Below are 27,529 nucleotides of genomic sequence, written 5' to 3'. Positions count from 1 at the left end.
CTTATCTCAACGGCGTGATGAGTTATATGCTGAAAAATTTAAATATCTGGCGGTGCGAAAGCGCGTTAGTCTTTGGAACAAAACTAGAAGAATATGGGTGATACTAAACCAAAGATGGGTGCCGGTGTCATTAACCATCATGAAGGAGTATTCATACTATTGATAGCAATAACTTGGCCGTCCGAGCCATTTATCACAAAACGGATTTTCAATAGAATAAAGTTCCCCTTGCAGCAGTGAGGATAATGCAATGATATATTCACAAATTCGGGTAAATTTGGCTGATTATGCTGATTCTAACATGATGTGCATTTTCGTGACGTTACAACGCGAGCAGAACCCTGTTTGAAACTGAACGGGCGTTGTAACGTCACGAAATGTAAAAGTCGATTATTCAAAAACAATTCCGAAATTTAAACGTTTTATTCCATTGAATTGAAGAACAAACCAATAAATTTCAATGGTGGAAAAAAAATCAGAATATCATAAAAATCCGAGCAGATTTTTTAAAATGTGGGTAGCGCGTTAGAGAGGGTCGGATTCCAGCGCGTTGTAACGTCACGCTACAAATACGCATTTTGAACACGTTTTTATAATGAAAACTAAATGTTCAATAGGTCAAATATATCAGAAATTTTACAAGTAATCCGAATATGAAAAAATATTTTGCGGTTTACGCTCGTTTTCATGAGTTATATAGGAAAATCTGACTACGAATGCGTCAAAACGTTGTAACGTCACGGTAGAATGTGTCTATAGTATCGTACTATAATCGTATTTGAGCACATCTTGTGTTGAAATCATGTTTTATCTATGTTTGACAAAAACAAGTTTCTAAACAATCTTATCAACATCATCACAAGTTTGAAAAACGTAAATTCAACGTTGATTGTACAAGATTTTTGTATCATCATCTGCTTCAATTAAAGATGTTTTGTAAAACATTATCTGAACATAGTTAAAACCTTTGGTCCCACATATGTTACCAATACGTTATTTTTAAGTATTGGATACATTAATGTACAAGTTTATCAGTTCACAGTCTCTTCATGAACATCACTGCCCCTTGAATATAATATATGAAATATCTTTTACACAAAAAAGACACGAAAATTAGGCCATAAACACTCATCCAACACTCATATTTTTGCTTTGCTGTTTGCTTAACAGATAAACACAGGTATCGAAGTACTCTTTACAAGGGTTGGCGACTGTGGAAACGGCGAATCGAATCACTTTTTACTTCACCGAAATGTCAGTCCTATTATTACCTAATAAAAACTTTAAATACTTACATACGTGGCGGCTCAATCTCACAAAAAAGCCTAGTTTAAACACTATAATTGACCCCGCGAAATATTAGATATCAATTTATTAATATTGGCTCCGTAAATCGCACACTTAGTTTGTTATTGTTATATTATTGTTCAAAATAGGTATCCAGAACAAACATCCCATCCATGCATGCGATATGCAAATGAATGTTTAAAATACGTTGCAATGATGTTTTTTCAATGTATTTTTGAAGGTATTCGAGAAACATGTTATTGAGATGTCCATAAGATGTAATTTGAGCGTATATCTAATATTTTGAAATTTTCTATATCAGGCCAGATGAATTACAGTGCCTGTTAAAAAGTTCCATACTAACACTTCAGCAATTGATTTATCTACAGTTTTTTCTCTCAATAATTATTCATCTGGAACAATTAAACATCTATTAAAATCATATAATTTCCTTATCGATACTTGTTAAAAAATCTACATTCTAATAGCACATAGTTCATACAACATAAATGAAAATGGCATTCCAAAACTTCCTTACGGCTCTGTGTCATGAAGCCACCATGTTGCATGTCTGAAAATTTGTTCGAAATTCTCAAACAAATCAGAAAAATGACAAAAATTTCCCTTGTTGTTTGAAATCCGATGAAAAGCCCAAGCATTCATGAGGAGTGAATGTGTTTAAATCACCATAAATTTTGAATGGCACATGGAATAAGGTCATTGTAATCAAGCATCGAGATAGTAAATTACAAATGAAATGGGAGACTTAATAATTATTTTCAGCCATGACCAAATAGCACCATAATAGGTGTCACATTTATTTATACAGTGTGTGTTTCATAATTTATGATTTCTCTACAAGCAAAAAGTAAGTATTTACGATGTTTGCAGAGAACATATTCTAAACTTAATTTTATGTTATAATAATGTATTGAAAAACATCTTCGGTAACATCGAAGATGTTTTATAAGCCGCCATTTTTTGCGCTTTTTCGGTGTTATAGGTGTACGAAAATACGTTTCCTATATTTGAAACAAAACATGGACGTTTGTATGAAACATGTATTATTTACTTTACTATAACAAGTTGTGTTACTTGGGTTGGCATTTATCAACCTCGTTCAAATTATCGTTTCCGGTGGTACGGAAAATCTTGTAATTGTTGAAATTTCTTCAAGACTTGCAACTTGACATATCGGCTTAACTGGCTTCTCAGTGTTTATCGTGAGGCAGGCACATAGGTACTCTATTCCCAAAATTCTGTTTAAAAGTATATGTGATATTCGAAAGGTGTTTCCGAATGTGTCGGAGTTTGATTCTGTCATGGGTCGTTGAAAAGCTCACTGCTACAAGAAGTCTAAGCTTACCTAGAAAAATCCCGAAGTAAATCTCCTTGAGGAATCTTTTAATGTACTCCAAGAGGAATCCTTGTATTAATGACTAAGAGACCCTGAACGATCTCATGCAAGAATCCCTAGAAAACACTACTGGAGAAACCACAGAAGGAACTCATAGATGAATCCCTGATGGAACTTTTAGACAAATAAAAAAAAAAACATCCACCTGCAAAATCGCTGAATGAACTTCATGAACTTCAAGGAATTTGTGGAAGAATTCCTGAAGGAATCCCATAGTGAGTGTCTTGAGGAACCCCTGAAGGGCTTCCCGGAGAAGTCTCTGGAGGAGTTTTGGAAAAAATCTCTAAAGCATTACAAGAGAAATTTCTCTGGATGTAAACATCTAAAAGAATTCTTGAATGAACTACAGTAGAAAATACTGAGGGATTTTCTAATAGAATCTCTAAAGGAACTTTGAAATAAATTCCTGAGGAAATTACTTATTCAATACAAGAAGACATTCCCGAAGGAATCCCTGGAAAAGTTCCTATAGGAATCTTAGATGACGTTTCTGGAGGAATTCCAGAAAGAGTAACTTAAGGATTTCCTGAAGAAGCTCCTAAAAATCTCTTCATCAATTCCAGAAAAAAGAATCTAGAAAAATACTTCAATGAGTTTCTGGAGGAATCCCCAAATAAGTTCCTGCAGAAGTCCAATGAGAGTTCCTGAAAAAATATCTGAAGGAATTTGAGTTGCAATGTGCTGAAGAAAAAATACTGTAGGATTTTCTGGATAAATACTTGGATTCATTTCTAGAGAAGAAATCCTTAAAGGAATTCCTGGAAAATCTCTGAAATCTCTGAATTCCAAGAGAAATCCCTGAAGTTCCTGAGGCAATCTTTGGCAGAATCCCTGGAGAAATCCCAGTAGGAATCCCCGAAGAATTTATAGAAGAAGCCCTGCACAAATCCCTGAATGGATTCCTGGAGGAATTCCTAAAGACCTTCCTGGAGAAATCCCTCTAGGAACTCAAGAAAAAATAAATCAAGAAATTCAAGGAGAAATAATAGAAGAAATTCCTCTAGCAATCCCTGAAAAACTTAATGAAAAACATATTGAATCCCTGATGAAATTCTTGAAGATATCTCTGATGAATTTTCTGGAGATATTTATGAATGAACTTCAGAAGAAACCCCTGTAGGAGCTTTTGAGAAACTTCTGCACAAACCCTGTAAGAACTTGCTAGATCAATCCCTGAAAAAAAATATTATTAATTCCTGAGATATCCTGGAGCAGTCTCTAAAGAACCCATGAAGCAGTTCGTTAAGAAATCTTTGAGGGAGATCCTGGAGAAATTCCTGAAGGAATTCCCGGAGCAATCCCTGATAGAGTTACTGGTGAAGAATTTCCTGGAGTTAACCCTGAAGAACTTCCTAGAGTAATCCCTGAAGGAGTTCTAGGAGAAATCCCTAAAGAAGTTCCTGGAGGAACCTTTATATGAATTCACAAAGAAAGCTCTCCAGCAATTTTTGAAGAAATCTTCAAAGAATTTCTTGGGGGAATTCCAAGGAATCTATGAAAGGGTTCTTAGAAGCATCCCTGATGGAGTTCCTGGAGAAATCTCTGAAGGAATTCCTCAAATAATCCCTGCTGGAGTTTCTGAAAAACCTTCCCAGCAATTCCGGAAGAAATCTCTTGAAAAATTTGGGAAAATCCGTAGGATTTCAAAAAGAAATTTCTGAGGCATTTGCTGTTTTAATACCTGACGAAACTCCTAGAGAAATCCTTGAAGGATTTTTGGGAAGAATTCCTCGAAAAAATCATGAAAAAAAACCTCAAAATACCAAAAACTCGAAATACCTCCATGGATTCCGAAAGAAATTCTTAAAGGAATTTCTAGTAAAATGCTCCTGGAGAAATCCCAGAAAGAGTTTTAGGAGGATTCCATCAAGGAGTTTCTGTATAAAGTTATAAAGGAGTTTCTGGAGAAATCCTAGTGGGAATTAGAAAAAAAACTGAAGGACTTCCTGGACGGATCCGTAAAGGATAAATCAATTTAAAAAATCAAAAAAAAAACTTAAAAGAAATTTCTTCGTAAATTCATAGAGCAATTCCCGAAGAATTTTCGTAATAATTTCTGGATAAATCACTGAAAACGTATCTTCAGGAATATCTAGAAGAATTAAGTAAGAAATCCCTCAAGGGATTTCAGAAAAAACTGCACAAAACTTCAAGGAGAAATTCCTGCAGGAATCCGTGAATCCATGAAAGGCTTCCCGAAGATTTGGGATTTTTCGACTGGAACTGCATGTTATTACGTAGAAACGGCTATCTCAGTCTTAATTTACTGGCGATTTATTTTATTCTACCCGACGTTTCGGCCATGGGTTTTGGCCTTTTTCAAGGGAAACTGTATTTGTTCAAAATATTCATTAGTTATCAATTAGTTAGTCTAGTTTAGTTTGTCTTACATTGTCTATCGTCTTTGTGCTTGTGAACAAAAAATCTTAAGAAGTTCATGGAGACATCCTTGATGGACAAATATCAAAGCAAACCCAAGATTCAATGATTTCCAGGAAAATCCCAAAAGAAATTTCGAGAGAAATTGAGAAAAAAAACTATAAGAAACCCCGAAGGAGTCGCTGAAGGAGGAATCCCTGAAGATATTTGCGAAGAAATCCCTCTAGGAATTCCAGGAAAATTCCCACGAAAAGTTCTAGGGCAAATTGTGGCATAAGTTAAAATACACAATAATAATAAAAATCTAGGGCAAATTCCTGCAGAGTTCCTTGAGAAATCCCTGAAAAAGTCCCGTATGAAATCTTACCAGAGTTTTAGAGCAGTCCGTGAAGGAGTTTCTTCAGAAATCCATGTCGGAGTTTCAGGAGAAATCCATGAAGGAGTTCCTGGACAAATCCTTATCCAGAGAGAAGAAATTCCTGAAGGAGCTCATGAAGAAATCTCTCTAGCAATTCCAAAAGAAATTACAGGAAAATCCATGATACAATTTCTGGAGAAATACAAGAACAAAACCTTAGAGGAATCCCTGAAGCGTTCCTGGAGAAATCCCTGGAACAGTCCGTGAAGAAATCTCTAAAAATGTACCCGGAGGAATCCCTGAAGAAATTTTTGGTGAAGTCCCTCAAAGAATTTCAGGAGAAATCCCTCAGGGAGCTTAAAGGGAAAATCCTCGACGAGAATAGCAGGAGAAATCTTTAAAGGAATTCCTAGAAAAATTCCTGGAGGAATTCTTGAAGGAATCCCTGAATAAATTCCGGGAGGAAACCATTAAGAAATTCCTAGGTGAATCCTTTAGGAAACTCAGAAATAAATTCTTAAAAGAATCTCAGAAGAAACTTCCATACCAATCGTTGAATTAACGTCAAGAGAAACATCTAACAGTACTTTTGGAGGAATGTTCGAGGGAGCTGCTGAATGAATTCCTGAATCAGCCGAGTGGATTCGTTGAAGAAATTTTTAATGAACTCCTGGAGAAATATCTGACGGAGCTTTAAAAAAAATCCTTGAAGGAAAATCTTGAAGGAATTTCTGGAAAAAGAATCCTGGAGAAATCCGAAAGGAAAATGATGGAGGAATCTGTCGAGGAACTATTAGAGAAATCTTCGAAGTTACTTGAGTAAAACATCCTGTCAGAGCTTCTGGAGGAGTAACCGAATAAATCCCTGGATAAATAATTGAAGGAATTTATGGAAGATTGGCAGATTTTATTCTGGGGAAGTACAACTCTGCGGACGAGCATTGTTTTGAGCCATGCAGCCAGCATTTGCGGACGCTTTTATCAATTGAATGCCCTTTACTTTCAGTTTTGCTTGCGTCTCGCAGCCAAGATTGCCAGTGACGTTGTTTCGGTGCAAATTTCTAGAAAATTCAATTTTCCGTTATTTTATTTGTTCCGTCAATCGATTAGGGACACGTCCATGCTCGGCAAAGAACTTTATCTTCTCCATGTATCCAATTCTTATCTTACGGCTTTTACTCAATCATTGCAGATTGTTAGTCATGGGCAACCGAATAGGACAAAACAGGACACAAAACAGTTTCAAAGACTAGATGATCACGTATTATATTTTACTTGTTGAACGTCGTCTGGATTACGTTTCGACCACAACCAAAATAATGATAATTGGTGGGGCTCTACGTTATGAGGGTGTCTCCAATTTGGGTTTACTGATTGGTTCCCATCATCTGCCACGTTGATTTAGGCTCTTCCGCTGCCTTGATCCTTTTGACACTATTCAGATGTTATGTTCGCCAAAGTACTGCTTCCACCTTTCGATCATTTCACGTTGTTCCACTTCCGTTTATGCCCTAGGTTCTGCCGCGTCCCATGCTGTAGCATTATCGCCCTCGCTGCAACTCTCGTTTGTCGGCAGTGATCTTCACGCGTCCAGATTTTAGAACTATTGTGATATACCCTTTTGCTGTGAGGTACGCAAGTTATCTCAGTAACATATTTGTCACTGAGATACCTAGGTATCGACTAGGCCTTAGGCCCTCGCTGCATACTTAACCTCCAAAATTTTCTACATTTCTCGTCGAATCAATCGTTCTTTCATTTCCGCTACATTTTTATCCGCTCTGGATCTCGATATAGCGGAGATTGAAGCTTTACTTGACAACTAGCGCCACCTAGCGGCGAAATCACAAACTAATTGTTGCTCTTGACTTCCTGAGGAACTCTGCTGAATACGGCACTTTCTATCTGCACTGCATCTCGAGATAGCGAAGTTTGAAGCTATACTTGGCAATTAGCGCCACATAGCGGCGAAACCATCAGCTAAATGTTGAATGATTGCTCTTGTCTTGCTTAAGAACTTTGCCGAAGATAACACTTTTCCATCTGCTCTGGGTTCCGAGGTAGAAAAGTTTGTAACTTTACTTGACGACTGACGCCTCCTAGCGGCGAAATTACCAACTAATTGTTGAATCATCAGATTGCTCTTGACTTCCTGAGGGCCCGTTCATGAACCACGTGGACTTTTTGCGGACAGCGGGAGGGGGTCTGGAAAAGTATACGATCCATACAATTTTTTTTTATATGCTCAATAGTCTACGAGGGGAAGGGGGGGGGGGTCTGAAACGGCCAATTTTTTTTTTCTAAGTGGATTATGAACAACCCCTGAAAAATTTTGCCGAAGACAACACTTTTCTATTTGCTTTGGATCCCGGGATAAAGAAGTTTGAAACTGTACTTGACGACTGGGGCCATCTAGCAGCGAAATCACAAAATAGTTGTTGAATCACCAGATAGCTCTTGACTTCCTGAAAAACTTTACCAAAGACGGCCCTCTTCTATCTGCTCTAGATCCCGAGCTAGAGAAGTTTAAATTTACTTCACGACTAGCGCTACCAAGCGGCAAAATCACCACTAAGTTGAACTCGCAAGAAATAAACTACTCCTTAAATTGTGCCTAAATCTAAGTTCCAAGCGAATAAAGTTATTGCTAGAGTGCCAGAAGTTCACATTTTGAAGAAGAAGTTCTCCTAGTGCAGTGGTGCTCAAACTGCGGCCCGCGGGCCACATGCGGCCCTCGAAGCTCTTGAATGCGGCCCGCAGGGTACTTTGGAAAAAAGTAACTTATTGTTCAAAATAATGAAAAAAAAAAATTAAAATGCTTAAAACTTTCATACCATTTGTTATTCATTTTTGATAAGATTAATAAAAAATGACAATATAAATGCTTTTTAATAGTTTTATATGATAAAGTTTTGAAAAAGTTAGCAAAGTTCTTACAAATATTGACTGTCAATAACTTAGTTTATTTCAATCATTATATTGAAGCTTTTGGTCTTACTGAGATGAGATTGAAGATGTTACCATAAACAACGGTGAAACACTTTTTAGAAGAGATTTTAATACTGTCCACAGTACATTATTAAACATTAGTTTCTTCTGGTTCTCTATTTCAAATTAATCAAATTAAACTTCATTAAAAGTTACAAAGAGATGGAATTTTCGATGTCTGCCATGTTTTCAATGACCAAACTAAGTTTTTTGAGGCAAAAGTATTTAAGTGACAAGAGTCGAGAATTTATCTTTGATTTTTGTTTAAAATTGCATTTGTGAAAGATTATCTCTATCACCCTTAATAAGTGCAAGAGTTAATTTAGGTTTCTTTCTATTCAAATGATGATTTTTATTTTGCGGCCCGCGACTGAGCCGCAATATCACAATTTGGCCCGCGGTATGCTTCAACCTGAGCACCACTGTCCTAGTGGCAGTTAGCCAAAACTGCGTGAGCTTTGTGGAACGCGAAGTAGCTCAAAATCCTATACCAGCGCCACCCGCACAGCTTAGAGCTACTCTACAGCCGAAATCCGATTTTCCACCTGTGAAATTCCACCGGAAATCCCGAACCTGCCCGAAAATATTTGTTGAATCATCAGATAGCTCTTGACTTCCTGAAGAACTTTGCTGAATACGGCCCATTTCTATCTGCTCTAAATCCCGAGCTAGAGAAGTTTAAAATTTTGCTCAGGGCTAGAGCCACCTAGCAGCGAAATCACCAACTGATTGTTGAATCATCAGATAGCTCTTGACTTCCTGAAGAACTTTGTTGAAGACGACACTTTTCTATATGCTCTGGATCTCCAGATAGAGAAGTTTGAAACTTTACTTGACTACTAGCGCCACTTAGTGGCGAAATAGAAAACTAGTTGGTGTAGAACCAGATTGCCCTTAACTTCCTGAAGAACTTTGCCGAATACAGCACTTATCGATCTGCTCTGGATCTCGAGATAGCGGAGTTTGAAGCTTTACTTGACGGTTAGCGCCAGCTAGCGGCAAAATCACCAACTAGTTGTTTAAAAACCAGATTACTCTTGACTTCCTGAAGAACATTGCCGAAGACGACACTTTTCTATCTGCTTTGGATCTCGAGATAGCAGAGTATGATGTTTTACTTGACAACTAGAGCCACCTAGCGGCGAAATCACAAACTAATGGTTGAATCACCAGATTGTATTTGGCCTACTGAACAACTTTGCCGAAGACAGCATTGTTCCAAATAAAGTAGATCTCGAGATATCGCATGTGATAACTTATGAGTGCTCGTACTGGCGAGTGTACATAGCAACCACTTCTACATAGCGCCTCTATCGGCCAAATTGCCAACTTATTGGATGATAGTTAGCATTGTGTGGTAGATCTATTCTAGTACTACAACTTTGCCAAAGAAAGTATGATGCTATCTTGTAATACGCCCGAGATATTCGCCCACACCCCCAATTAGGTAAAATCCCATAAGCTCTGTGATACCCACAACACGGATTCCTACACCCCCGAACTAACCGTGTAGTAGGAGTCTAGACTGTACCTGACGATGCTCTCAGCTGTTTCATTGATGGCTGCATTAACTGTACTCCAGTAGCTCTCCAACGGGACTTCATAGAGCTGGTATCGTTCGGAAGCTCTGGCTTTAGAATTTGCGCGTTTGCTGAAGCGACTTACGCTTGCGCCAGTCGCAATAAGTCGTACCAAGATAGGCGTCAGTACCGTACATTGCATGGTTGATGACGAAGAGTTTTGATGACGGAGAGTTTTGAGCGCAGATCGACCATCATTAAGCAGTGGTCACAGTCGATGTGAGCGCCTCGGTAGATCCTGACGATTACAGATATCGGAATAGTGCCGTCCATCATCGATTTCGGACTCCGTCTGCAGTGGTGATCTTCAGGTGTAACGATAAATGAGGTATTAGAAAAAGGAACCGCGTATCATGTTTTTGAAGGTGATGAAATCGATGGGGTGTGGGCCGTAATTATTTGTCGGCTAATGGGCGCTGAACTTTCCAGTCGTCATTCTGAATTCCTCCTCTTGGCCTACCTGACCGTTTAGGTCTTCTCTGATGATCTTGACGTTGTGGCTTGGGCAAAAAAGCTCTCAGTTACATAATAACAATGAACCCTTCAATCATGGTTAGTGTTCTGTGGAGCAGGTGCAAAAGTAGAAAAGCCGAATGAAGCTACAAACATTAGATAGACTTTTCTAATAGCTCGGCTAGATCGGCTAAAATTCGGATTGTATCGACTAAAGGCTGATAATAAAAACTACGATCATCAGAAACGGAAGTGTATTCAACTACACCATAACCCCCACTCGGAAACCATGTTCAATTTCTTTCGCATATTTTACTTCAACTGAGGCTTCCAATTTCCCCACTTATATTCCTCTGCTCGCGAAGACAGAACCATAATCATCAATCCTGCAGGAACGGCATCTCCTGTGCACAAAGAACAAGGTAGCACCATGTGTTGAAAGGTTGATGGGTACGAGTGACAGCGGTCGGTGCGCGTTGATAAAGGCTGCTGTGCTGATGGGTCCTGCCGATTTGGCGTCGCTGGCGACAGTGATCTTGACCATTTCTCCTGCGGGTGCCACTTTCTTGTTGCACTTTGTGTCCGAGGATGAAAAATGTATTTATTTATGTGCGTAAATATATACTTTGGTCGGCCGAAACACTGATTGATGGTATGATTATGGAAATGATCGCAACGTTGACATTCTCCGAGGAGAAACGATGAATTTGTTATTATTCTTTTGGCATCTATCAATTTTTGATGATCTTAAGGTTTTCCTGATAATTAAAAGGAAGGTATTTAGATCAGTGCCGGCAACCTTAACCTTCCTTATCATTATATTGTTTCCTACAACGTCATTTATAGCCCTCATATTTGGAGTTCTCAGCATCTATCTCTGTCAAATGTCATTAACATTCTTCGGCCCATCCTCATCTAAAACACAGCATGTGTTATTATTTATCAAAGTTTTTGAGAACTTCCATTAACCATATTCAAAATTCCCACGATACGTCCAAGGACCATCCGTCATCAGGTCTAATAACTTCACCCGAAGCGGTGCACCGCTAATCAAACGGCCAATTTTCCGATCACGAATTTGTACGGCGGCAGCAAAGCATTTTCCAAACAAGGAACCGGGACCAGATTTTTGGCAAGTCTCCGCACCAAACATGCTCCGATTGTGCGTACAACAGCTACCGCTAGCCGGCAGCCCACTTTGCGGGCCATAATTGAACCAGTTCCTTAAAAGGATTGGAAATTAATTTTATCCTCCCGCTGCTGCAGCCACTTATGCGGCTTTCCATGTGTCCGTCCAGTAATCGAAAGGGCTGAACCGCCAAATATCGGTCGCCCTGCCGAACCGAGCCAAGCCGGACAATGTCACGGGTAGACAATTACGCGCCACTACTCGTTCATGTGCGATCAAAGCGGTCGCGATTCCGTCGCAAAGAATCGATTCGTGATACCATCCTTCTGTAGCTTTAACGCTGAATCGGCCGAGTTTGCGCCCTATGGACGTGTGAAAATTTGACGATTCAATTAAAAAGTTTCGCGGGATTTTTTTTTTTTTTTCGTTTTGTTTTTAGCCGGTAATGAACGTGGATGTTTTTCTTTGGCTAAAAGTCCGAACGAACGCAGAGACGCGTACGTACAATTCCGTTCGTGATTTGGGGTTATTGGGCGAAATCGAACTGGACACATAAAACCGTTTAATGATTTCATCTTTTTACCGGGAATAATGGAAAATAATTGGTGCTTTCAAATCGATGCGATCGGAAGACACCAAGAGAAATGATTCCCGGCAATACTTTTGGCTAGTAAAGTATTTTCATAGAGGGGCCGAGTAAAGGTTGGCTTTGGCATAATATAGAACTCGTTGAATCCATTAGTTTTTTTTAAATAGCTACCTTGACTAAGTAGGACAAGTTGTAAAGCAAAACACTTGGACGAAAGTCGGAGAGTTTAAAATTCATCTTCGGTGTGAGTGATAAATCGTAAGGTTTTCTTGGCTTGAGCTTGATTTATTGACCGCCCGTAGATGCTACTCCAGTATCGCGAGACCAGTTACACTCACACAAGGAACCAATGAGATTATCTGCCGGGGACTAGCAGGCATCTTCAGTGTGTAAGCGTTGAAGAGCTTCTATTTTTAGAGCAACAATGGCGCCTGCCACGCCAGGTTGCAGGTCAATGTGGGGAAGGGGAAGGAAGTGATGATTGCAATCGTTTGTATCCACATCAGACCGAATATACCTCTGTGTCTACACAAACTCATTCGGATGTCGGAGTGTTGGTGCGATATGGTTGGCAGAGGGTTCACACATTGGTGCGTGGATGCCCAGCGTAAGGTGATAGATTAGTGCGATTATTACTACTATGAAGCTAAAGCGGCACAGTTCACTTGATTGCATAGGCTTTATCTGATAGATTAACACCGTGCTGTGAAAGTTGGAATCAAGGGAAACAGCTTTCCAACCGTTTCTGGTTCTAGCGATAGCTATGAACATATGAATATACATGAGTTGTATATTTAGAGAGGATAGTATAGAGAAAGTGGATAGAAAGATACAAAGTAGAAGGAAAGGGATGGGCCAGGGATTGAACCCAGCACCTTCTGCATACGAATCAGAAGCGGTAGCCACTACACCACCAAGCCCGTCTCTACACATACTATACAGTAACTGTTTAAAAAATCAGTTTTTCGGATGCGTTCAATCAAAAGTTATACATTATTTTCTGTTATGCATTATTTTTCGAGTACAGGCCTAATGCTGAAGCTAGATCGGTTGGTGGCCAATCGACCAAAGAATGTTCAAGGTTCGTGTTGAGAATCAAGGGTCAATTCTTCGACTTTAACATAAACAACGAAGTCAGAGAGAGGCAGGAGAGGCGTGCTCCCCCTCACTGGCCGACATAGTTTTTCTTTTAATTTGAGTCAACTCTAGATTACACTAGTTTACTGCATTTTTGAACTCGGTAAGCTGATGATCGTTTTTGGTGTAGAATCATGCCCTGAGTTCGAAAACGCGAAGGAAAAAAATTACAGTAGAGCGGAAATTTTTTCCACTTTCCATACAAGGTTGATGATTTTAAATCGATTTTTGTTTTATTAGGCAAAGTCACTCACTTCACACACCTCATTCTCCGTAATGAATGCTCCGATTGAGCTGAATTTTTTACTGTATCTCGCCTACATATGATACGTCAAAAAAACGATGAGAAAGAATTTTTAAATTGTTTTTTTTTCTTATTAAAAAAATACATTTCTTCATATATTTTTGGAAATTTTGCTAAAATTTAAGGAGATTGTTCCCTAAACTCGCCGATATCTTGAATTTTATCAATCTGACGCAAAACCTGCATTCAGATGATCAAATGGTATCATATTCAGTTTTTTAATTTATGGAAAAAGATTTAAAATTGGTTGAACAAAACGCAAGATATTAGAATTTTATTGAATTCTATATTTTAAAAAGTTGTAAATCTCGATATTGAGCTAAAACTCAAAAACAGGCCCTACTTAAAATTTTTTGGAGCACGGTTTCGAAATCAGCGCTAAATTATGCTTCAAAAATTTTGGCCGTTGACAGAAGTTCACGACTTTCCTTTTATGTTGTAAACTAGTGTTATCAGAGTTCCAGAAAAATTCTTTCAAGAAATAAACTATTTTGATAATTTAGGATTTTACCCATATTTTTTAAACTTTTTTTCTCTAACATCACCATAAATTTTGCCAAGTGTTTCTTTGCTGAAGTGATGCTTTCTTCAATTCCATCATACACTTATAAAAAAACAAGCTTGGTGTTGGTTGAATGTAATGGAATACAAAAACAACATGCCAAATTTTACCGATATGTCTGAACCGGTTCCGGTAGGGAAAGAGAAGGACTTTCTAGAACCATTTGCTGATGTAGACTATAACAGCTTGAAATTCACGAACTTTCACTAGTTAACAAACAAACGTCATACTAAGAGCAAAACACCTTGGATTTCTTTAAGAATTCCTTCAGGAACACCTTCAGAAATTCATTCAGGTATCTCAGGAACTTTTCCAGTGATTCCTTCAGAAATTCTTCAAAGGGCTTCTCCAGAAATATCTCTTTTGTGAATTCCTTCATTAATGTTTGCGGGGTTCCAATAGTGATTGTTTCAGAGCTTGTTCCAAGAAATGCTTAAAAAATTCCTCCCACGGTTCATTTTATTCAGATTTTTTTACAGATACTTTTTCAAGGATACATCAACGAATTCCTCCAAGATTTTCCATAGTTATTCATAATTTTCTTCAGTGATTCCTCCAGAGATTCCTTCGAAAATTTCTCTAGGCATTTCATCAGACATAGGCATTCCTCTGGGAATTTCGCTTAGAATATTTTTAGAGGTTCCTTTAGGATTCTAGTGCATTTTTCGACGATTCTTTCAGGAATTCTTTTAAGGATTTCCATAGGAATTTAACCAGAGATCCTTTTAGGTATTTCTGCAGGTATTTCTTCAGGGATTTCTCCATATATTTCTTCTAGAATTCCGCTAGAGATTGCTTCATCTGGAATTATTCCAAGTATTTCTGTAGAAATACCTAGCAGCATTTTTTTTTTCAGAAAATTTGACCAGAGATTCGCCTACATATGATACGTCAAAAAAACGATGAGAAAGAATTTTTAAATTGTTTTTTTTTTCTTATTAAAAAAATACATTTCTTCATATATTTTTGGAAATTTTGCTAAAATTTAAGGAGATTGTTCCCTAAACTCGCCGATATCTTGAATTTTATCAATCTGACGCAAAACCTGCATTCATATGATCAAATGGTATCATATTCAGTTTTTTAATTTATGGAAAAAGATTTAAAATTGGTTGAACAAAACGCAAGATATTAGAATTTTATTGAATTCTATATTTTAAAAAGTTGTAAATCTCGATATTGAGCTAAAACTCAAAAACAGGCCCTACTTAAAATTTTTTGGAGCACGGTTTCGAAATCAGCGCTAAATTATGCTTCAAAAATTTTGGCCGTTGACAGAAGTTCACGACTTTCCTTTTATGTTGTAAACTAGTGTTATCAGAGTTCCAGAAAAATTCTTTCAAGAAATAAACTATTTTGATAATTTAGGATTTTACCCATATTTTTTAAACTTTTTTTCTCTAACATCACCATAAATTTTGCCAAGTGTTTCTTTGCTGAAGTGATGCTTTCTTCAATTCCATCATACACTTATAAAAAAACAAGCTTGGTGTTGGTTGAATGTAATGGAATACAAAAACAACATGCCAAATTTTACCGATATGTCTGAACCGGTTCCGGTAGGGAAAGAGAAGGACTTTCTAGAACCATTTGCTGATGTAGACTATAACAGCTTGAAATTCACGAACTTTCACTAGTTAACAAACAAACGTCATACTAAGAGCAAAACACCTTGGATTTCTTTAAGAATTCCTTCAGGAACACCTTCAGAAATTCATTCAGGTATCTCAGGAACTTTTCCAGTGATTCCTTCAGAAATTCTTCAAAGGGCTTCTCCAGAAATATCTCTTTTGTGAATTCCTTCATTAATGTTTGCGGGGTTCCAATAGTGATTGTTTCAGAGCTTGTTCCAAGAAATGCTTAAAAAATTCCTCCCACGGTTCATTTTATTCAGATTTTTTTACAGATACTTTTTCAAGGATACATCAACGAATTCCTCCAAGATTTTCCATAGTTATTCATAATTTTCTTCAGTGATTCCTCCAGAGATTCCTTCGAAAATTTCTCTAGGCATTTCATCAGACATAGGCATTCCTCTGGGAATTTCGCTTAGAATATTTTTAGAGGTTCCTTTAGGATTCTAGTGCATTTTTCGACGATTCTTTCAGGAATTCTTTTAAGGATTTCCATAGGAATTTAACCAGAGATCCTTTTAGGTATTTCTGCAGGTATTTCTTCAGGGATTTCTCCATATATTTCTTCTAGAATTCCGCTAGAGATTGCTTCATCTGGAATTATTCCAAGTATTTCTGTAGAAATACCTAGCAGCATTTTTTTTTCAGAAAATTTGACCAGAGATTCGCCTACATATGATACGTCAAAAAAACGATGAGAAAGAATTTTTAAATTGTTTTTTTTTTCTTATTAAAAAAATACATTTCTTCATATATTTTTGGAAATTTTGCTAAAATTTAAGGAGATTGTTCCCTAAACTCGCCGATATCTTGAATTTTATCAATCTGACGCAAAACCTGCATTCAGATGATCAAATGGTATCATATTCAGTTTTTTAATTTATGGAAAAAGATTTAAAATTGGTTGAACAAAACGCAAGATATTAGAATTTTATTGAATTCTATATTTTAAAAAGTTGTAAATCTCGATATTGAGCTAAAACTCAAAAACAGGCCCTACTTAAAATTTTTTGGAGCACGGTTTCGAAATCAGCGCTAAATTATGCTTCAAAAATTTTGGCCGTTGACAGAAGTTCACGACTTTCCTTTTATGTTGTAAACTAGTGTTATCAGAGTTCCAGAAAAATTCTTTCAAGAAATAAACTATTTTGATAATTTAGGATTTTACCCATATTTTTTAAACTTTTTTTCTCTAACATCACCATAAATTTTGCCAAGTGTTTCTTTGCTGAAGTGATGCTTTCTTCAATTCCATCATACACTTATAAAAAAACAAGCTTGGTGTTGGTTGAATGTAATGGAATACAAAAACAACATGCCAAATTTTACCGATATGTCTGAACCGGTTCCGGTAGGGAAAGAGAAGGACTTTCTAGAACCATTTGCTGATGTAGACTATAACAGCTTGAAATTCACGAACTTTCACTAGTTAACAAACAAACGTCATACTAAGAGCAAAACACCTTGGATTTCTTTAAGAATTCCTTCAGGAACACCTTCAGAAATTCATTCAGGTATCTCAGGAACTTTTCCAGTGATTCCTTCAGAAATTCTTCAAAGGGCTTCTCCAGAAATATCTCTTTTGTGAATTCCTTCATTAATGTTTGCGGGGTTCCAATAGTGATTGTTTCAGAGCTTGTTCCAAGAAATGCTTAAAAAATTCCTCCCACGGTTCATTTTATTCAGATTTTTTTACAGATACTTTTTCAAGGATACATCAACGAATTCCTCCAAGATTTTCCATAGTTATTCATAATTTTCTTCAGTGATTCCTCCAGAGATTCCTTCGAAAATTTCTCTAGGCATTTCATCAGACATAGGCATTCCTCTGGGAATTTCGCTTAGAATATTTTTAGAGGTTCCTTTAGGATTCTAGTGCATTTTTCGACGATTCTTTCAGGAATTCTTTTAAGGATTTCCATAGGAATTTAACCAGAGATCCTTTTAGGTATTTCTGCAGGTATTTCTTCAGGGATTTCTCCATATATTTCTTCTAGAATTCCGCTAGAGATTGCTTCATCTGGAATTATTCCAAGTATTTCTGTAGAAATACCTAGCAGCATTTTTTTTTCAGAAAATTTGACCAGAGATTACACTAGTTTACAGCATTTTTGAATTCGGTAAGCTGATGATCATTCTTGGTGTAGAATCATGCCCTGAGTTCGAAAACGCGAAAGAAAAAAATTGCAGTAGAGCGGAAATTTTTTCGACTTTCCATACAAGGTTGATGATTTGAAATTGATTTTTGTTCTATTTTTAAGCAAAGTCACTCACTTCAAACATCTCATTCTCCGTAATCAATGCTCCAATTGATCTGAAATTTTACTGTAACTCGCCTACATATGATATTTCAAGTAAACGTCGAGAGACAATTTTTAAGTTGATTTTTTCTTATTGAAAAAAATACATTTCTTCAAAAAGTTTCGAGAATTTTGCTAACATTTAAGAAGATTGTCCCCAAAACTCGCCAATATCTTGAATTTCATCAATCTGACGCGAAACCTGTATTCAGATGATCGATTGGTATTGTATTCAGCTTTTAATTTATGGGAAAATATTTAAAATTGGTTGAACAAAACGCAATATATTTGAATTTTAGTAAATTACATATTTTGAAAAGTTGCAAAATTCGATATTGAGCTAAAACTCAAAAACTGTTATACTTAAAATTTTTTGAAGGTTGGTTTCGAAATCTGCACTAAATTTTGCTTCAAAAATTTTGGTCGTTGACAGAAGTTCACGACTTTCGTTTTATTTTGTAAACTTGTGTTATTGAAAAAATATCAAGGGGTTACCAAAAATCCTTAAGGAGTCCATCCACGGATTCTTTCAATAATTCGTTCAGAAAATACTGCAGACATGGATTCCTGCAGACGTTTTCCAGGGATTCCTCCAGATATTTATCTATGCATTGTTCCAGGCATTCCTCCATGGATTCCTCCAAGATTTCATCCCGGAATTCCTCAAGGAACTCCTCCAGGAATTATTTCAAAAATTCCTTCAGGAATTACCCCATTAATTCCTTCATACATTTATCCAGAAATCCCTTTAGGAATTCTACAGCAATTTATCCACAAATTTGTCCAGGAATTTCTCTAGAAAATCCTCCAAGGATTCTTCCGGAGATTCCTTCAGGGATTCTTCTAGGAATTCTTTCAAGGATTCCTCCAGGAAATTAACCTGGAGTTTTTTCTAGGAATTTGTCCAGAAATTCCTCCAAGATTTCATCCAGGAATTTTTCCAGGGACTCCTCCAGGAATTCCTACAGGAATTACCCCTGGAATTTTCTCCACGAATTCTGCCAGGAATCCCTCCAGGAATTCCACCAGACATTCTTGCAACAATTCCTCCAGGAATTTCTCCAGAAATCCTTCAGAGATTCCTTCAGAACTTCTTACAGGAAATCCACCATGAATTTTTCCACGAGTTTCTCAAAGTATTTATCGTGAAATTTCATCTCCAGGATTTCCTCCAGGGACTACTCTAGGGATCCCCCTTGCTCCAAGCCTTCCTTTAGGTATTCTTCCAAACCTTCCTCCAGGCATTCCTTTATACATTTCTCCAGAGATCCAGATCTCTCCTCCTCCAGGAATGCCTCCAGGAATTTGCCCAGGAATTTCTCCAAGAATTCGCCTAGGAATTCCTCCAGATTATTCAGCAATTCCTCCAGGATTTTTTTTTCAGAGTTTCATCCATTAATTGCTTAATCGTTTCCTCCGGAGATTCTCCTAGAAATTTTTCCACAAATTCCTCTTGAAATTTCTCCAGAAATTTCTTTAGGGATTTCTTTAAAAATTTCTCCAGGGATTCCTCCAAAAATTCCTCCAGGAGTTAATTCAGGAATCCAGCAATTTTGACAGGGATTCCTCCAGATATTCCGCCAGGAATGTGACCAGTAGTTCGTCCAGGCATTTCTCCAGAGATACCTCCAGAAATTGATTGATGGATTTCTCCATAATATCCTCCAGAGATTTCTAAAAAAAATTCTCTAGGAATTCCCCAACAGATTTCATCAGAAATTTCTCCAGGGATTCCTCCCGGAATTTCTCAAGGTATTTCTCCAGTAATTCCTTCCGAAATTCTTCCAGGAATCCAGGATTTTTCTAAGAATTCCTCGAGCAGTTCCATCGTCCAGGATTGCTTTCAGGCATTTCTGCATGAATTTCTCCAGTAGTTTATTCAAGGATTACTCCGGGTTTTCATCCAGAGATGGCTTTGAAATGTCCTCTAGTGATTCCTTCAGGAATTTTTCTCGAGATTTCAACAAAAAATTATTCAAGGGTACCATCAGCATTTTCAGAAATCCTTCCATCATCTTTTTCAGAGATGCACCCAAGAATTTCTCTATGATAACCTGAAGACTTTTTTGAATTACTTCAAGGAAAGTATCTACTAGAGAAATTTCTCCAGAAATTTGTATTGGAGTTTCTTAAGAGAATTTTACTTTGCATATAGTTAAAAACCTCACCATCTGAGGCTAAACTCAATGCAAAGGAAATCAAATTGGGTTAGGGATCCATGTATGTACTAACTCTTCGAAGACAGGAAAGTGCTAGTACGCAAGGAACATACTAGAATCCTTATTACTGAACACATGTCCCATTATTGGAATGATATTGCTGCTAATGTTAAAACCCGGGTCCTAAACCTGGGGAGAATTTAGCAGTAAAACAAGGGTGATGCTAGGTTTCCGATGCATGGCCAATATCAGTACTCTTGTTTTGTTTTCTAAGAAAACAAAACAAAAACTGTATCAAAATCGATACTTTATTGCCCCTCAATGGCAATTGAGTAATGCGACATGCACTACACTAAGGATACGGGTAATGTCACAATAGATCTAAAAACTGGTCGCAGTGACAAACCCGAACAGGAATAAAAAAAAAAAAAAAAAAGAGAATTTTAGTGGGATACATACAGGAGCCAAGAAATTTTACAAGAAGTCATCCAGGAATTCTTTCGCAATTATCTCCCAGAATATTTTAGGAGTTCATCCATGGCCAAAAACGGCAAAGATAGCGCCCCACAGAAAGCAAAGAGGGATCCGCTACTGGGTGGTCGTCATGCTGGATGTGAATAATGCGATCACCAGGTCAGCTGGGCCGCTATCGAGTGCGCCATTTAACCATTTAGAAGTACCGAATAGCTTATGCCGGATACTGGAGAGTAACTTCTAGAATAGGGTGGTACTCTTAGATACCGAGGAGGCCAATAGTCAAATAGCTCGGCAATACTCTCGAGTAAGCGTAGACTTCTAGCTACAGTAGCGATCTCCATATTAGGGGCTGTCCATAAACCACGTGGTCATATTTTTGGGACTTTCCGACCCCCCCCCCCCCCCGCGTGGTCATTAGTCCATACAAATTTTTTTATTTGTCCATACAAAATGGTCATTGGCTGAACCCCCCCCCCCCCTCATGACCACGTGGTTCATGGACAGCCCCTTACGGTATTCTGCCGCTGCAAGGTCGAGTGCGCCAGTGGTCAACCGAAACGTGAACCGACTCGAGATTACCCGCTGGCCAGCTGTGCCTTAGGGTGGTCAGCGCATTCCGCACGGCCTCAAAAGACGCGGTATGTGTGCTAGCGGGCATGATGCCCATTGCATTAGTGGTGGCAGAGGATGAAGTGTGCTTCGAGCGACGCGACATAAGAGGCGCGAGGCAAATCACCAGAACATTGTCTATGCTGAAGTGGCAGAAGAAATGGGATTTCTCTAGCAAGGGTAGAAGGACACATACGCGCAGCAAAGGTCGAGTATGCGGTAGAGTTAACACGCAGGACAACATTGTTGAAAGGATGTGTGCGGGGACGCACAAGTGGGATTCCGTTAATTCCACCGTCTCCCGAATCGTACTTGAACTACAGAGAAAACGACGGACCGACCAACAGCAAGTACCATCAATTGCCATCACCCCCTTCCCCAACCAGGAATTTGGGTCCAACGGGTTGTCTATAGTACTAGCCAGGACCCAATCTGCCAGGGGAGAGAGGTCAATTCAAGACGATTGCTGATGGAACGCTTTCCAATAGAGAGTACTACTGTACACACGCAGAACTCGATGTACACAGCGCAACGAGTAACTTTCACGCAGCGACCGAAAAGACAAAAGAATTTTCACGCAGATTTGTGTAACACCGGATCAGCACATTTTTTTGTTGATCCAGTCGTACACAAATATGAGTGAAAAATCCTTTGTCTTTTCGCAAGTTACTCATTCGCTGTGTACTTTCGTTTTAGGGTGTAGGTACGGTCCTCCCTTCCCGAAGGCGTTTCTAAAGAGGAGAGAGAGAGAGAGAGAGAGAGAGAGAGAGAGAGAGCGAATGGGGTTTTAGTGGATCGCTAGATGTTGGTTCTCTCGCTCAGAAAACAGATTCGCTGGACGAATTTCTGGTCCAAACTCGAGGAAGTGAGTCGCCAGATGAGATCCTTGTCCACACTCGGAGGAAGTTTCGAGCATGGACCAGGATCTTTCGACCGATCCATGCCCTTAGGACGATCTTCGGCAGGGTAAGAAGAACGGTGATTGGCGGCGAAGCATGATCTACGACCACTCTGCACTCGATGACGAACCCAGCTATCAAAAGGCGGTTAAAGGCAGAAGTATACGGTGGTCCGGACAGGTTGCAAGTACGCTGTTTTCCGTAAAATGGAAAATTCTGGAAATTGTTTATTTTGTTTTGGAAAATAGATTATTCTCAAAAATTTCACAGGGTACTCTAGACAGAGACAGAGAAATGATATTTGCAATCAATGATTAGACTGGAATTTAGCAGAGAGTCTAAGCAGTTGAAGTCCCAGAGGCTCGAAGGGCCAAGTAACATTTTTAGGTCAAATAGACTTGAAGAAGTTTTTAGAATCATCATGTAACCAAAATAAAACGTATAATGTTTTATGACGCCCTGGCCCGTGGCGCAGTGGCTACACGTTCGCTTCATAAGCGGATGGTCATGGATTCTATCCCAGCCCCGGCACTTCGTCAGTTGCTCTTCTCCCCGAGAGCGGCTGGCATATGACCCTGAGCTCTCATAGCTCAAACGGACCCGGATAATCGGATATCGGCGAACGGCAACCCATAATGGACGGCCCCCAATCGGACTGGAAAAGGAACAACAACTACACAACATTTCATCATCGTGCTCATCATTCTTTCAAGGACAGGGTAGAAAAGTGAAAGCAGCACAAAGGCAAACCAGTTCGATATAGTAGAATAAGAACATAATAGAATACATTTAGGCGCTGTACAAAGTGTAATTGCAGCCGCCAATTGGAATCGCTCACGTAGTGCCCTAGTGGGCAAAAGAGCTGTAAAATAGGTTAAGTGCTTAAGAAAAAAAAAGGTTTTATGACGGTTGTCAAAGCCTCTACAAGACTAATTGGCCATCAAAATGTTTCTTGGGGGTAGCCTCAACAAGGATGTAATAAAAGCCGATGAGAATTAGATCTCACAAAGAAAGATGACTATCTTTATCTGCGACCCTCTGTACCACCAGGGATATGTTAGACCAAAACTAAGTAGATTAGTTATTGTGCAAAGATTCTGCAATGTGAAAATCTTTTCCCCTAGTGTCTGTCGCAACAATCCCAGCCAATATGTGTTCAATAATTAACAACAATCGCTAATAATTGCACCAATTCTCCCGGTTGCCAGTGCCGATTCACCATCAACATCGCGATCGCGGGGAAGTATTCCCAGCAACGCGACATATCGGAATGGTTCATACGCAGCGCGAAAGAAGGACACGCCACTCTCAGTGCAGTGGCGGCTAATTTGCAGCCGGTGCATTCTGGGCTACCTACGAGAGGACTTCCCGAAACCCCGAGACCCGAAAAGAAATCACGCAAAAATGTATCCGGCACTCGCAGGAATGCTCACTCGTGCAGCCTCAGTGACAATCCCAACACTCAACCCCAGCACAGCCAACGGTTGCGGGCATGCAGTTTTAAATGCAACAATGTCTCGTCAGCACGCACACCGACCACGGTGCGCAGTGACCAGGAGCAGCAATCTTAATTGTCTTGACATAAAAATACCGAAATCAATGCGCGCTGGAAAATGTGACGAAATTATAGCAATTTTTATAATTTCATTTTGCTTGGCTGTGGTTCAGCTGTGGGGGCATCATAAAGCTGAGTGAAGGAACAGGTATCCCTCTGGGTACGGTTCTTGGGAAGCGTTTTGTGAAAGGATATTTTTTCGCAAGTTTGGTGGATGTGGAAACGGGAATTTATGGAACAGCACGCTTATTAGGTATCTCCAATCGATCGTCCCATTTCGATGATGGGCAAATTTTGATATCAAATATTTTAGCTGACACCGATGCCTTAGAAAACATAGCAATCTGAAGTCCTATGAAAATAGTAAGCAATAGGATAGAATTAAAAAGGAAATTAGGACAATGTGTTGTCAGAGCAGAGAAGCCGTTCTCGTCCAAGATTTTCCATAAGTCTGTGCGGTCAGATCTGTAATACATCGCCTTGAAGTCGATGAACGTGGTGCGTTAGGACCTGGCATTCACAGCACTTTTGAAGGATTTTCCGCAAGGAGAAGAACGATTGTGCGATATTTGCCAGAAAACCGTTCGCCAGAAAACCATTCGCTAGAATGACAAACGCCAGAAAACCATTTGCCAGAATGTACCATTTGCCAGAATGTACCAATCCCCAGAATTAAATATTATGTAAATATCACATTCTGGGGATTGGTACATTCTGGCAAATGGTACTTTCGGGCAAATAGAAATTTTATTCATTTCCTAAGAATTAATTTCAGTCCATTAACATAAAAAATGTCGTTAGTTTCAATCTTTTACAATAATTTGATATGTTCACAGCTAGGATGATCTCTTGGTTCGTTTCGATAAAGAACGACTAGGGCTAGAACAACGAAAACAACTGGAAATGATTCACCGGTAGTTATTAAGCAAAGAGAAAGTCGATGAAGAGATATCGATCATTACAGATACGCCTGTATGATACTAAGCTCAGACTACGATGTATCTAGGCTATAAGTGCATAGGTCCACAAACATCTGGTATGGTGAAAATACTGCTGACCGAAGTACATTAGGCCGATTGGTCAATGGATAGAATGGTGATCACGAATCGCTATTCAGTGATTATGGAACAGGAATCGGAACGGTTTCTTAAATTTGTTCGGTTTTCCAATAATTAGCTGATACTTCGACAATGATTTTTCATAAGGGCCTAACAGACTTGATCGATTTCTCTTCGTCGACTCTCTCTTTCGCTAATAACTTGATCAAAACGAACAGAATAATTATTCTTTTTGTTTCTATTGCAACATGTAGTCGTTTTCTTCGCATTTTAGCCAAAAAATCTATGGAAAACTCAATACATATGTTATCACAAAGAGAGGATCGATGAAGAGAACTCGAAAATGCCAGTTAGGCCCAAATGAAAAATCAGTGTCGACTTCTACAATATTAATATTTCCGTGTTGTTTTACCACAATCAACAATTAATGTCAAAATCTAGTCTTACTAACTGAGAAGAACAGCCTATGTTTAAAAGAAGGCAAAATTCCCTAGTTGAACATCAATGGTTTCGATGCAAAAATAGTTATTTATGCAACAAGTTGCAAAATGATGATTTTTTCGGCACGAGTCGTACGTTTATCCAACGAGGCTTGCCGAGTTGGATAAATACGACGAGTGCAGAAAAAATCGAGTTTTGCAACGAGTTGCATACAACATTTTTTGTAATTACGAAAAATACCTATCTATGTCACAACACAATCATGTATCAGGAGGAACCACGTGCGAGCATCAATGCTCATCAGTGTAGTTTTTTTATTCGATCAGGTAGGCTATGGTGTAGCATTTGATCGAGCTCCCGTTGTCAAACAATTGTTTGTTGGCAAAGGCAGAAGTCGCTAAGGTACCTCCACCAGCTTCTTTCTCACCCGTACTGCCATCGGAATCAGAATAAAAGTCGTCTAGATTCATATTCCTGCTAGAGAGTGGATGTAGAATCATCAGCTGAATCTACGGATAACACGCAATTCAGTTCAAAGTGTGTGCTGGCAAAAGTGCCGAAAAGTGCTACTTTTCGGCACCTTTAAGAGTGCCGAAAAGTAGTACTTTTCGGCACACTTGCATCAGAAGAGAAAAGTAGGCCTTTTCATGACACTTCAGCCAACTTAAAAGTGAAGCTTTTCAGAACGTAATTACAAAAACTATTTTTATGCAATTCAGTATCATAATTTACATTTTATATAACTTATTTTGATATCATAATGGCCAATTTTTCCGAACTGGCTCATTATGCAACTGAAATGAGTTGCATAATGAAAAATAGTTGTATAATGTTCATAATGCAACTCATTTGAGTTGCATTATGAACATTATGCAACTCAAATGGGTTGCATTATGAATAAATCATTGCATAAAATTTTGTATGGAACTCGTTGCAAAACTCGATTTTTTCAGCACTCTTCGCATTTATCCAACTCGGCAAGCCTCGTTGGATAAATGTACGACTCGTGCTGAAAAAATCAACTTTTTGCAACTCGTTACATAAATAACTATTATACAACTAAACTAATATCTCCCCAAGTAACCATGGTGCTGAAGCCTTTTTGCGTGCAGATATACGATGTATTTAGAGCAATCATTACTTTACATGCAACTTTAAGGTTAATTTAAAGTAGAAATGGTCAATTATAAAATCAAATAAAGATTAAGATTACACTGGTATAATCTTAGTTCAGTCGCATAATTGCCATTTTCACTTTAAATCAACCTTAAATGTTCATGTAAAGTAATAATTGTTCTAAATACACCGTATATCTGCATGCAATTAGGCTTCAGCACCGTGGTTACTTGGCTAGTTCAAATAGTGAAATTTTCCTTCTTCTAAACACAAGCTGTTCTTTCTAGTTTCATTGTAAGACTAGTTTTTGGCATAAATTATTGATTATGTTAGAACCATAAAGCAATATTGGTATTGCGGAACTAATAGTTTAATTATTGAAAAAATAACAGATCTTAGACCCGTTCATTGTTCCTATTGTAACCATACGGTAACTTTGAGTTATTATTTATGGTGGGGGACTGTAGGGAAAATATTATATAGTGAGTCAACGATCATTTTAAATGAGTGGGCGTCGTGCGTTTCGGCCCAACGCGCGAAACCGTGCGCCAATACGCGCGGAAAGGGTGGTGAGTTTCGCTAACCGTCTGAAGTGGGCAGCGATGTGAGCGGAGCACGGCAAATCTCGGAGAGAATATCGAGCGATGGGCTACGAGATAGGGCACGACGGATGATCGTGAGCAGTCTTTTGTGGCTTGCCCAGAAGAAAGAAGTGTCGCTTTAGCGAGTGTCATTTTAACACGTTTTGATGTGTGCGAGAGCGATTTTGGCACGTTTAAGAAATTGTGTAGAAGAAGTATTTATTCTGATTGTGCATCAGTGCCATCCTTTTTCTCGGCTGTTCATCGGAAGTCTGGGTATTTGACGCCTCAAGACTTTGCACCGTGCTGACGTGCTGGTAACGGCCCGCACCACCTCTACGACAACCCGCGGAAGCCCCAAGCCGATCCGCCAGCTACAATTCTCCTGCGACGGAATCCCGCCGAAATCAACACTTCCCGTCCGAATTTCCAAGCATTGGAGGGCGAACCCGCCCGAAGCTGAAGACCGAGGTTTCTGGCCAAGTGTTTCTTCGCCGGTCAGTGACCGCCACATCCG

This window comes from Aedes albopictus, chromosome 3 (assembly GCF_035046485.1).
Source record: "Aedes albopictus strain Foshan chromosome 3, AalbF5, whole genome shotgun sequence".
Classification (NCBI taxonomy): Eukaryota; Metazoa; Arthropoda; class Insecta; order Diptera; family Culicidae; genus Aedes; species Aedes albopictus.
Note: the sequence above shows the minus strand (reverse complement) of the source record.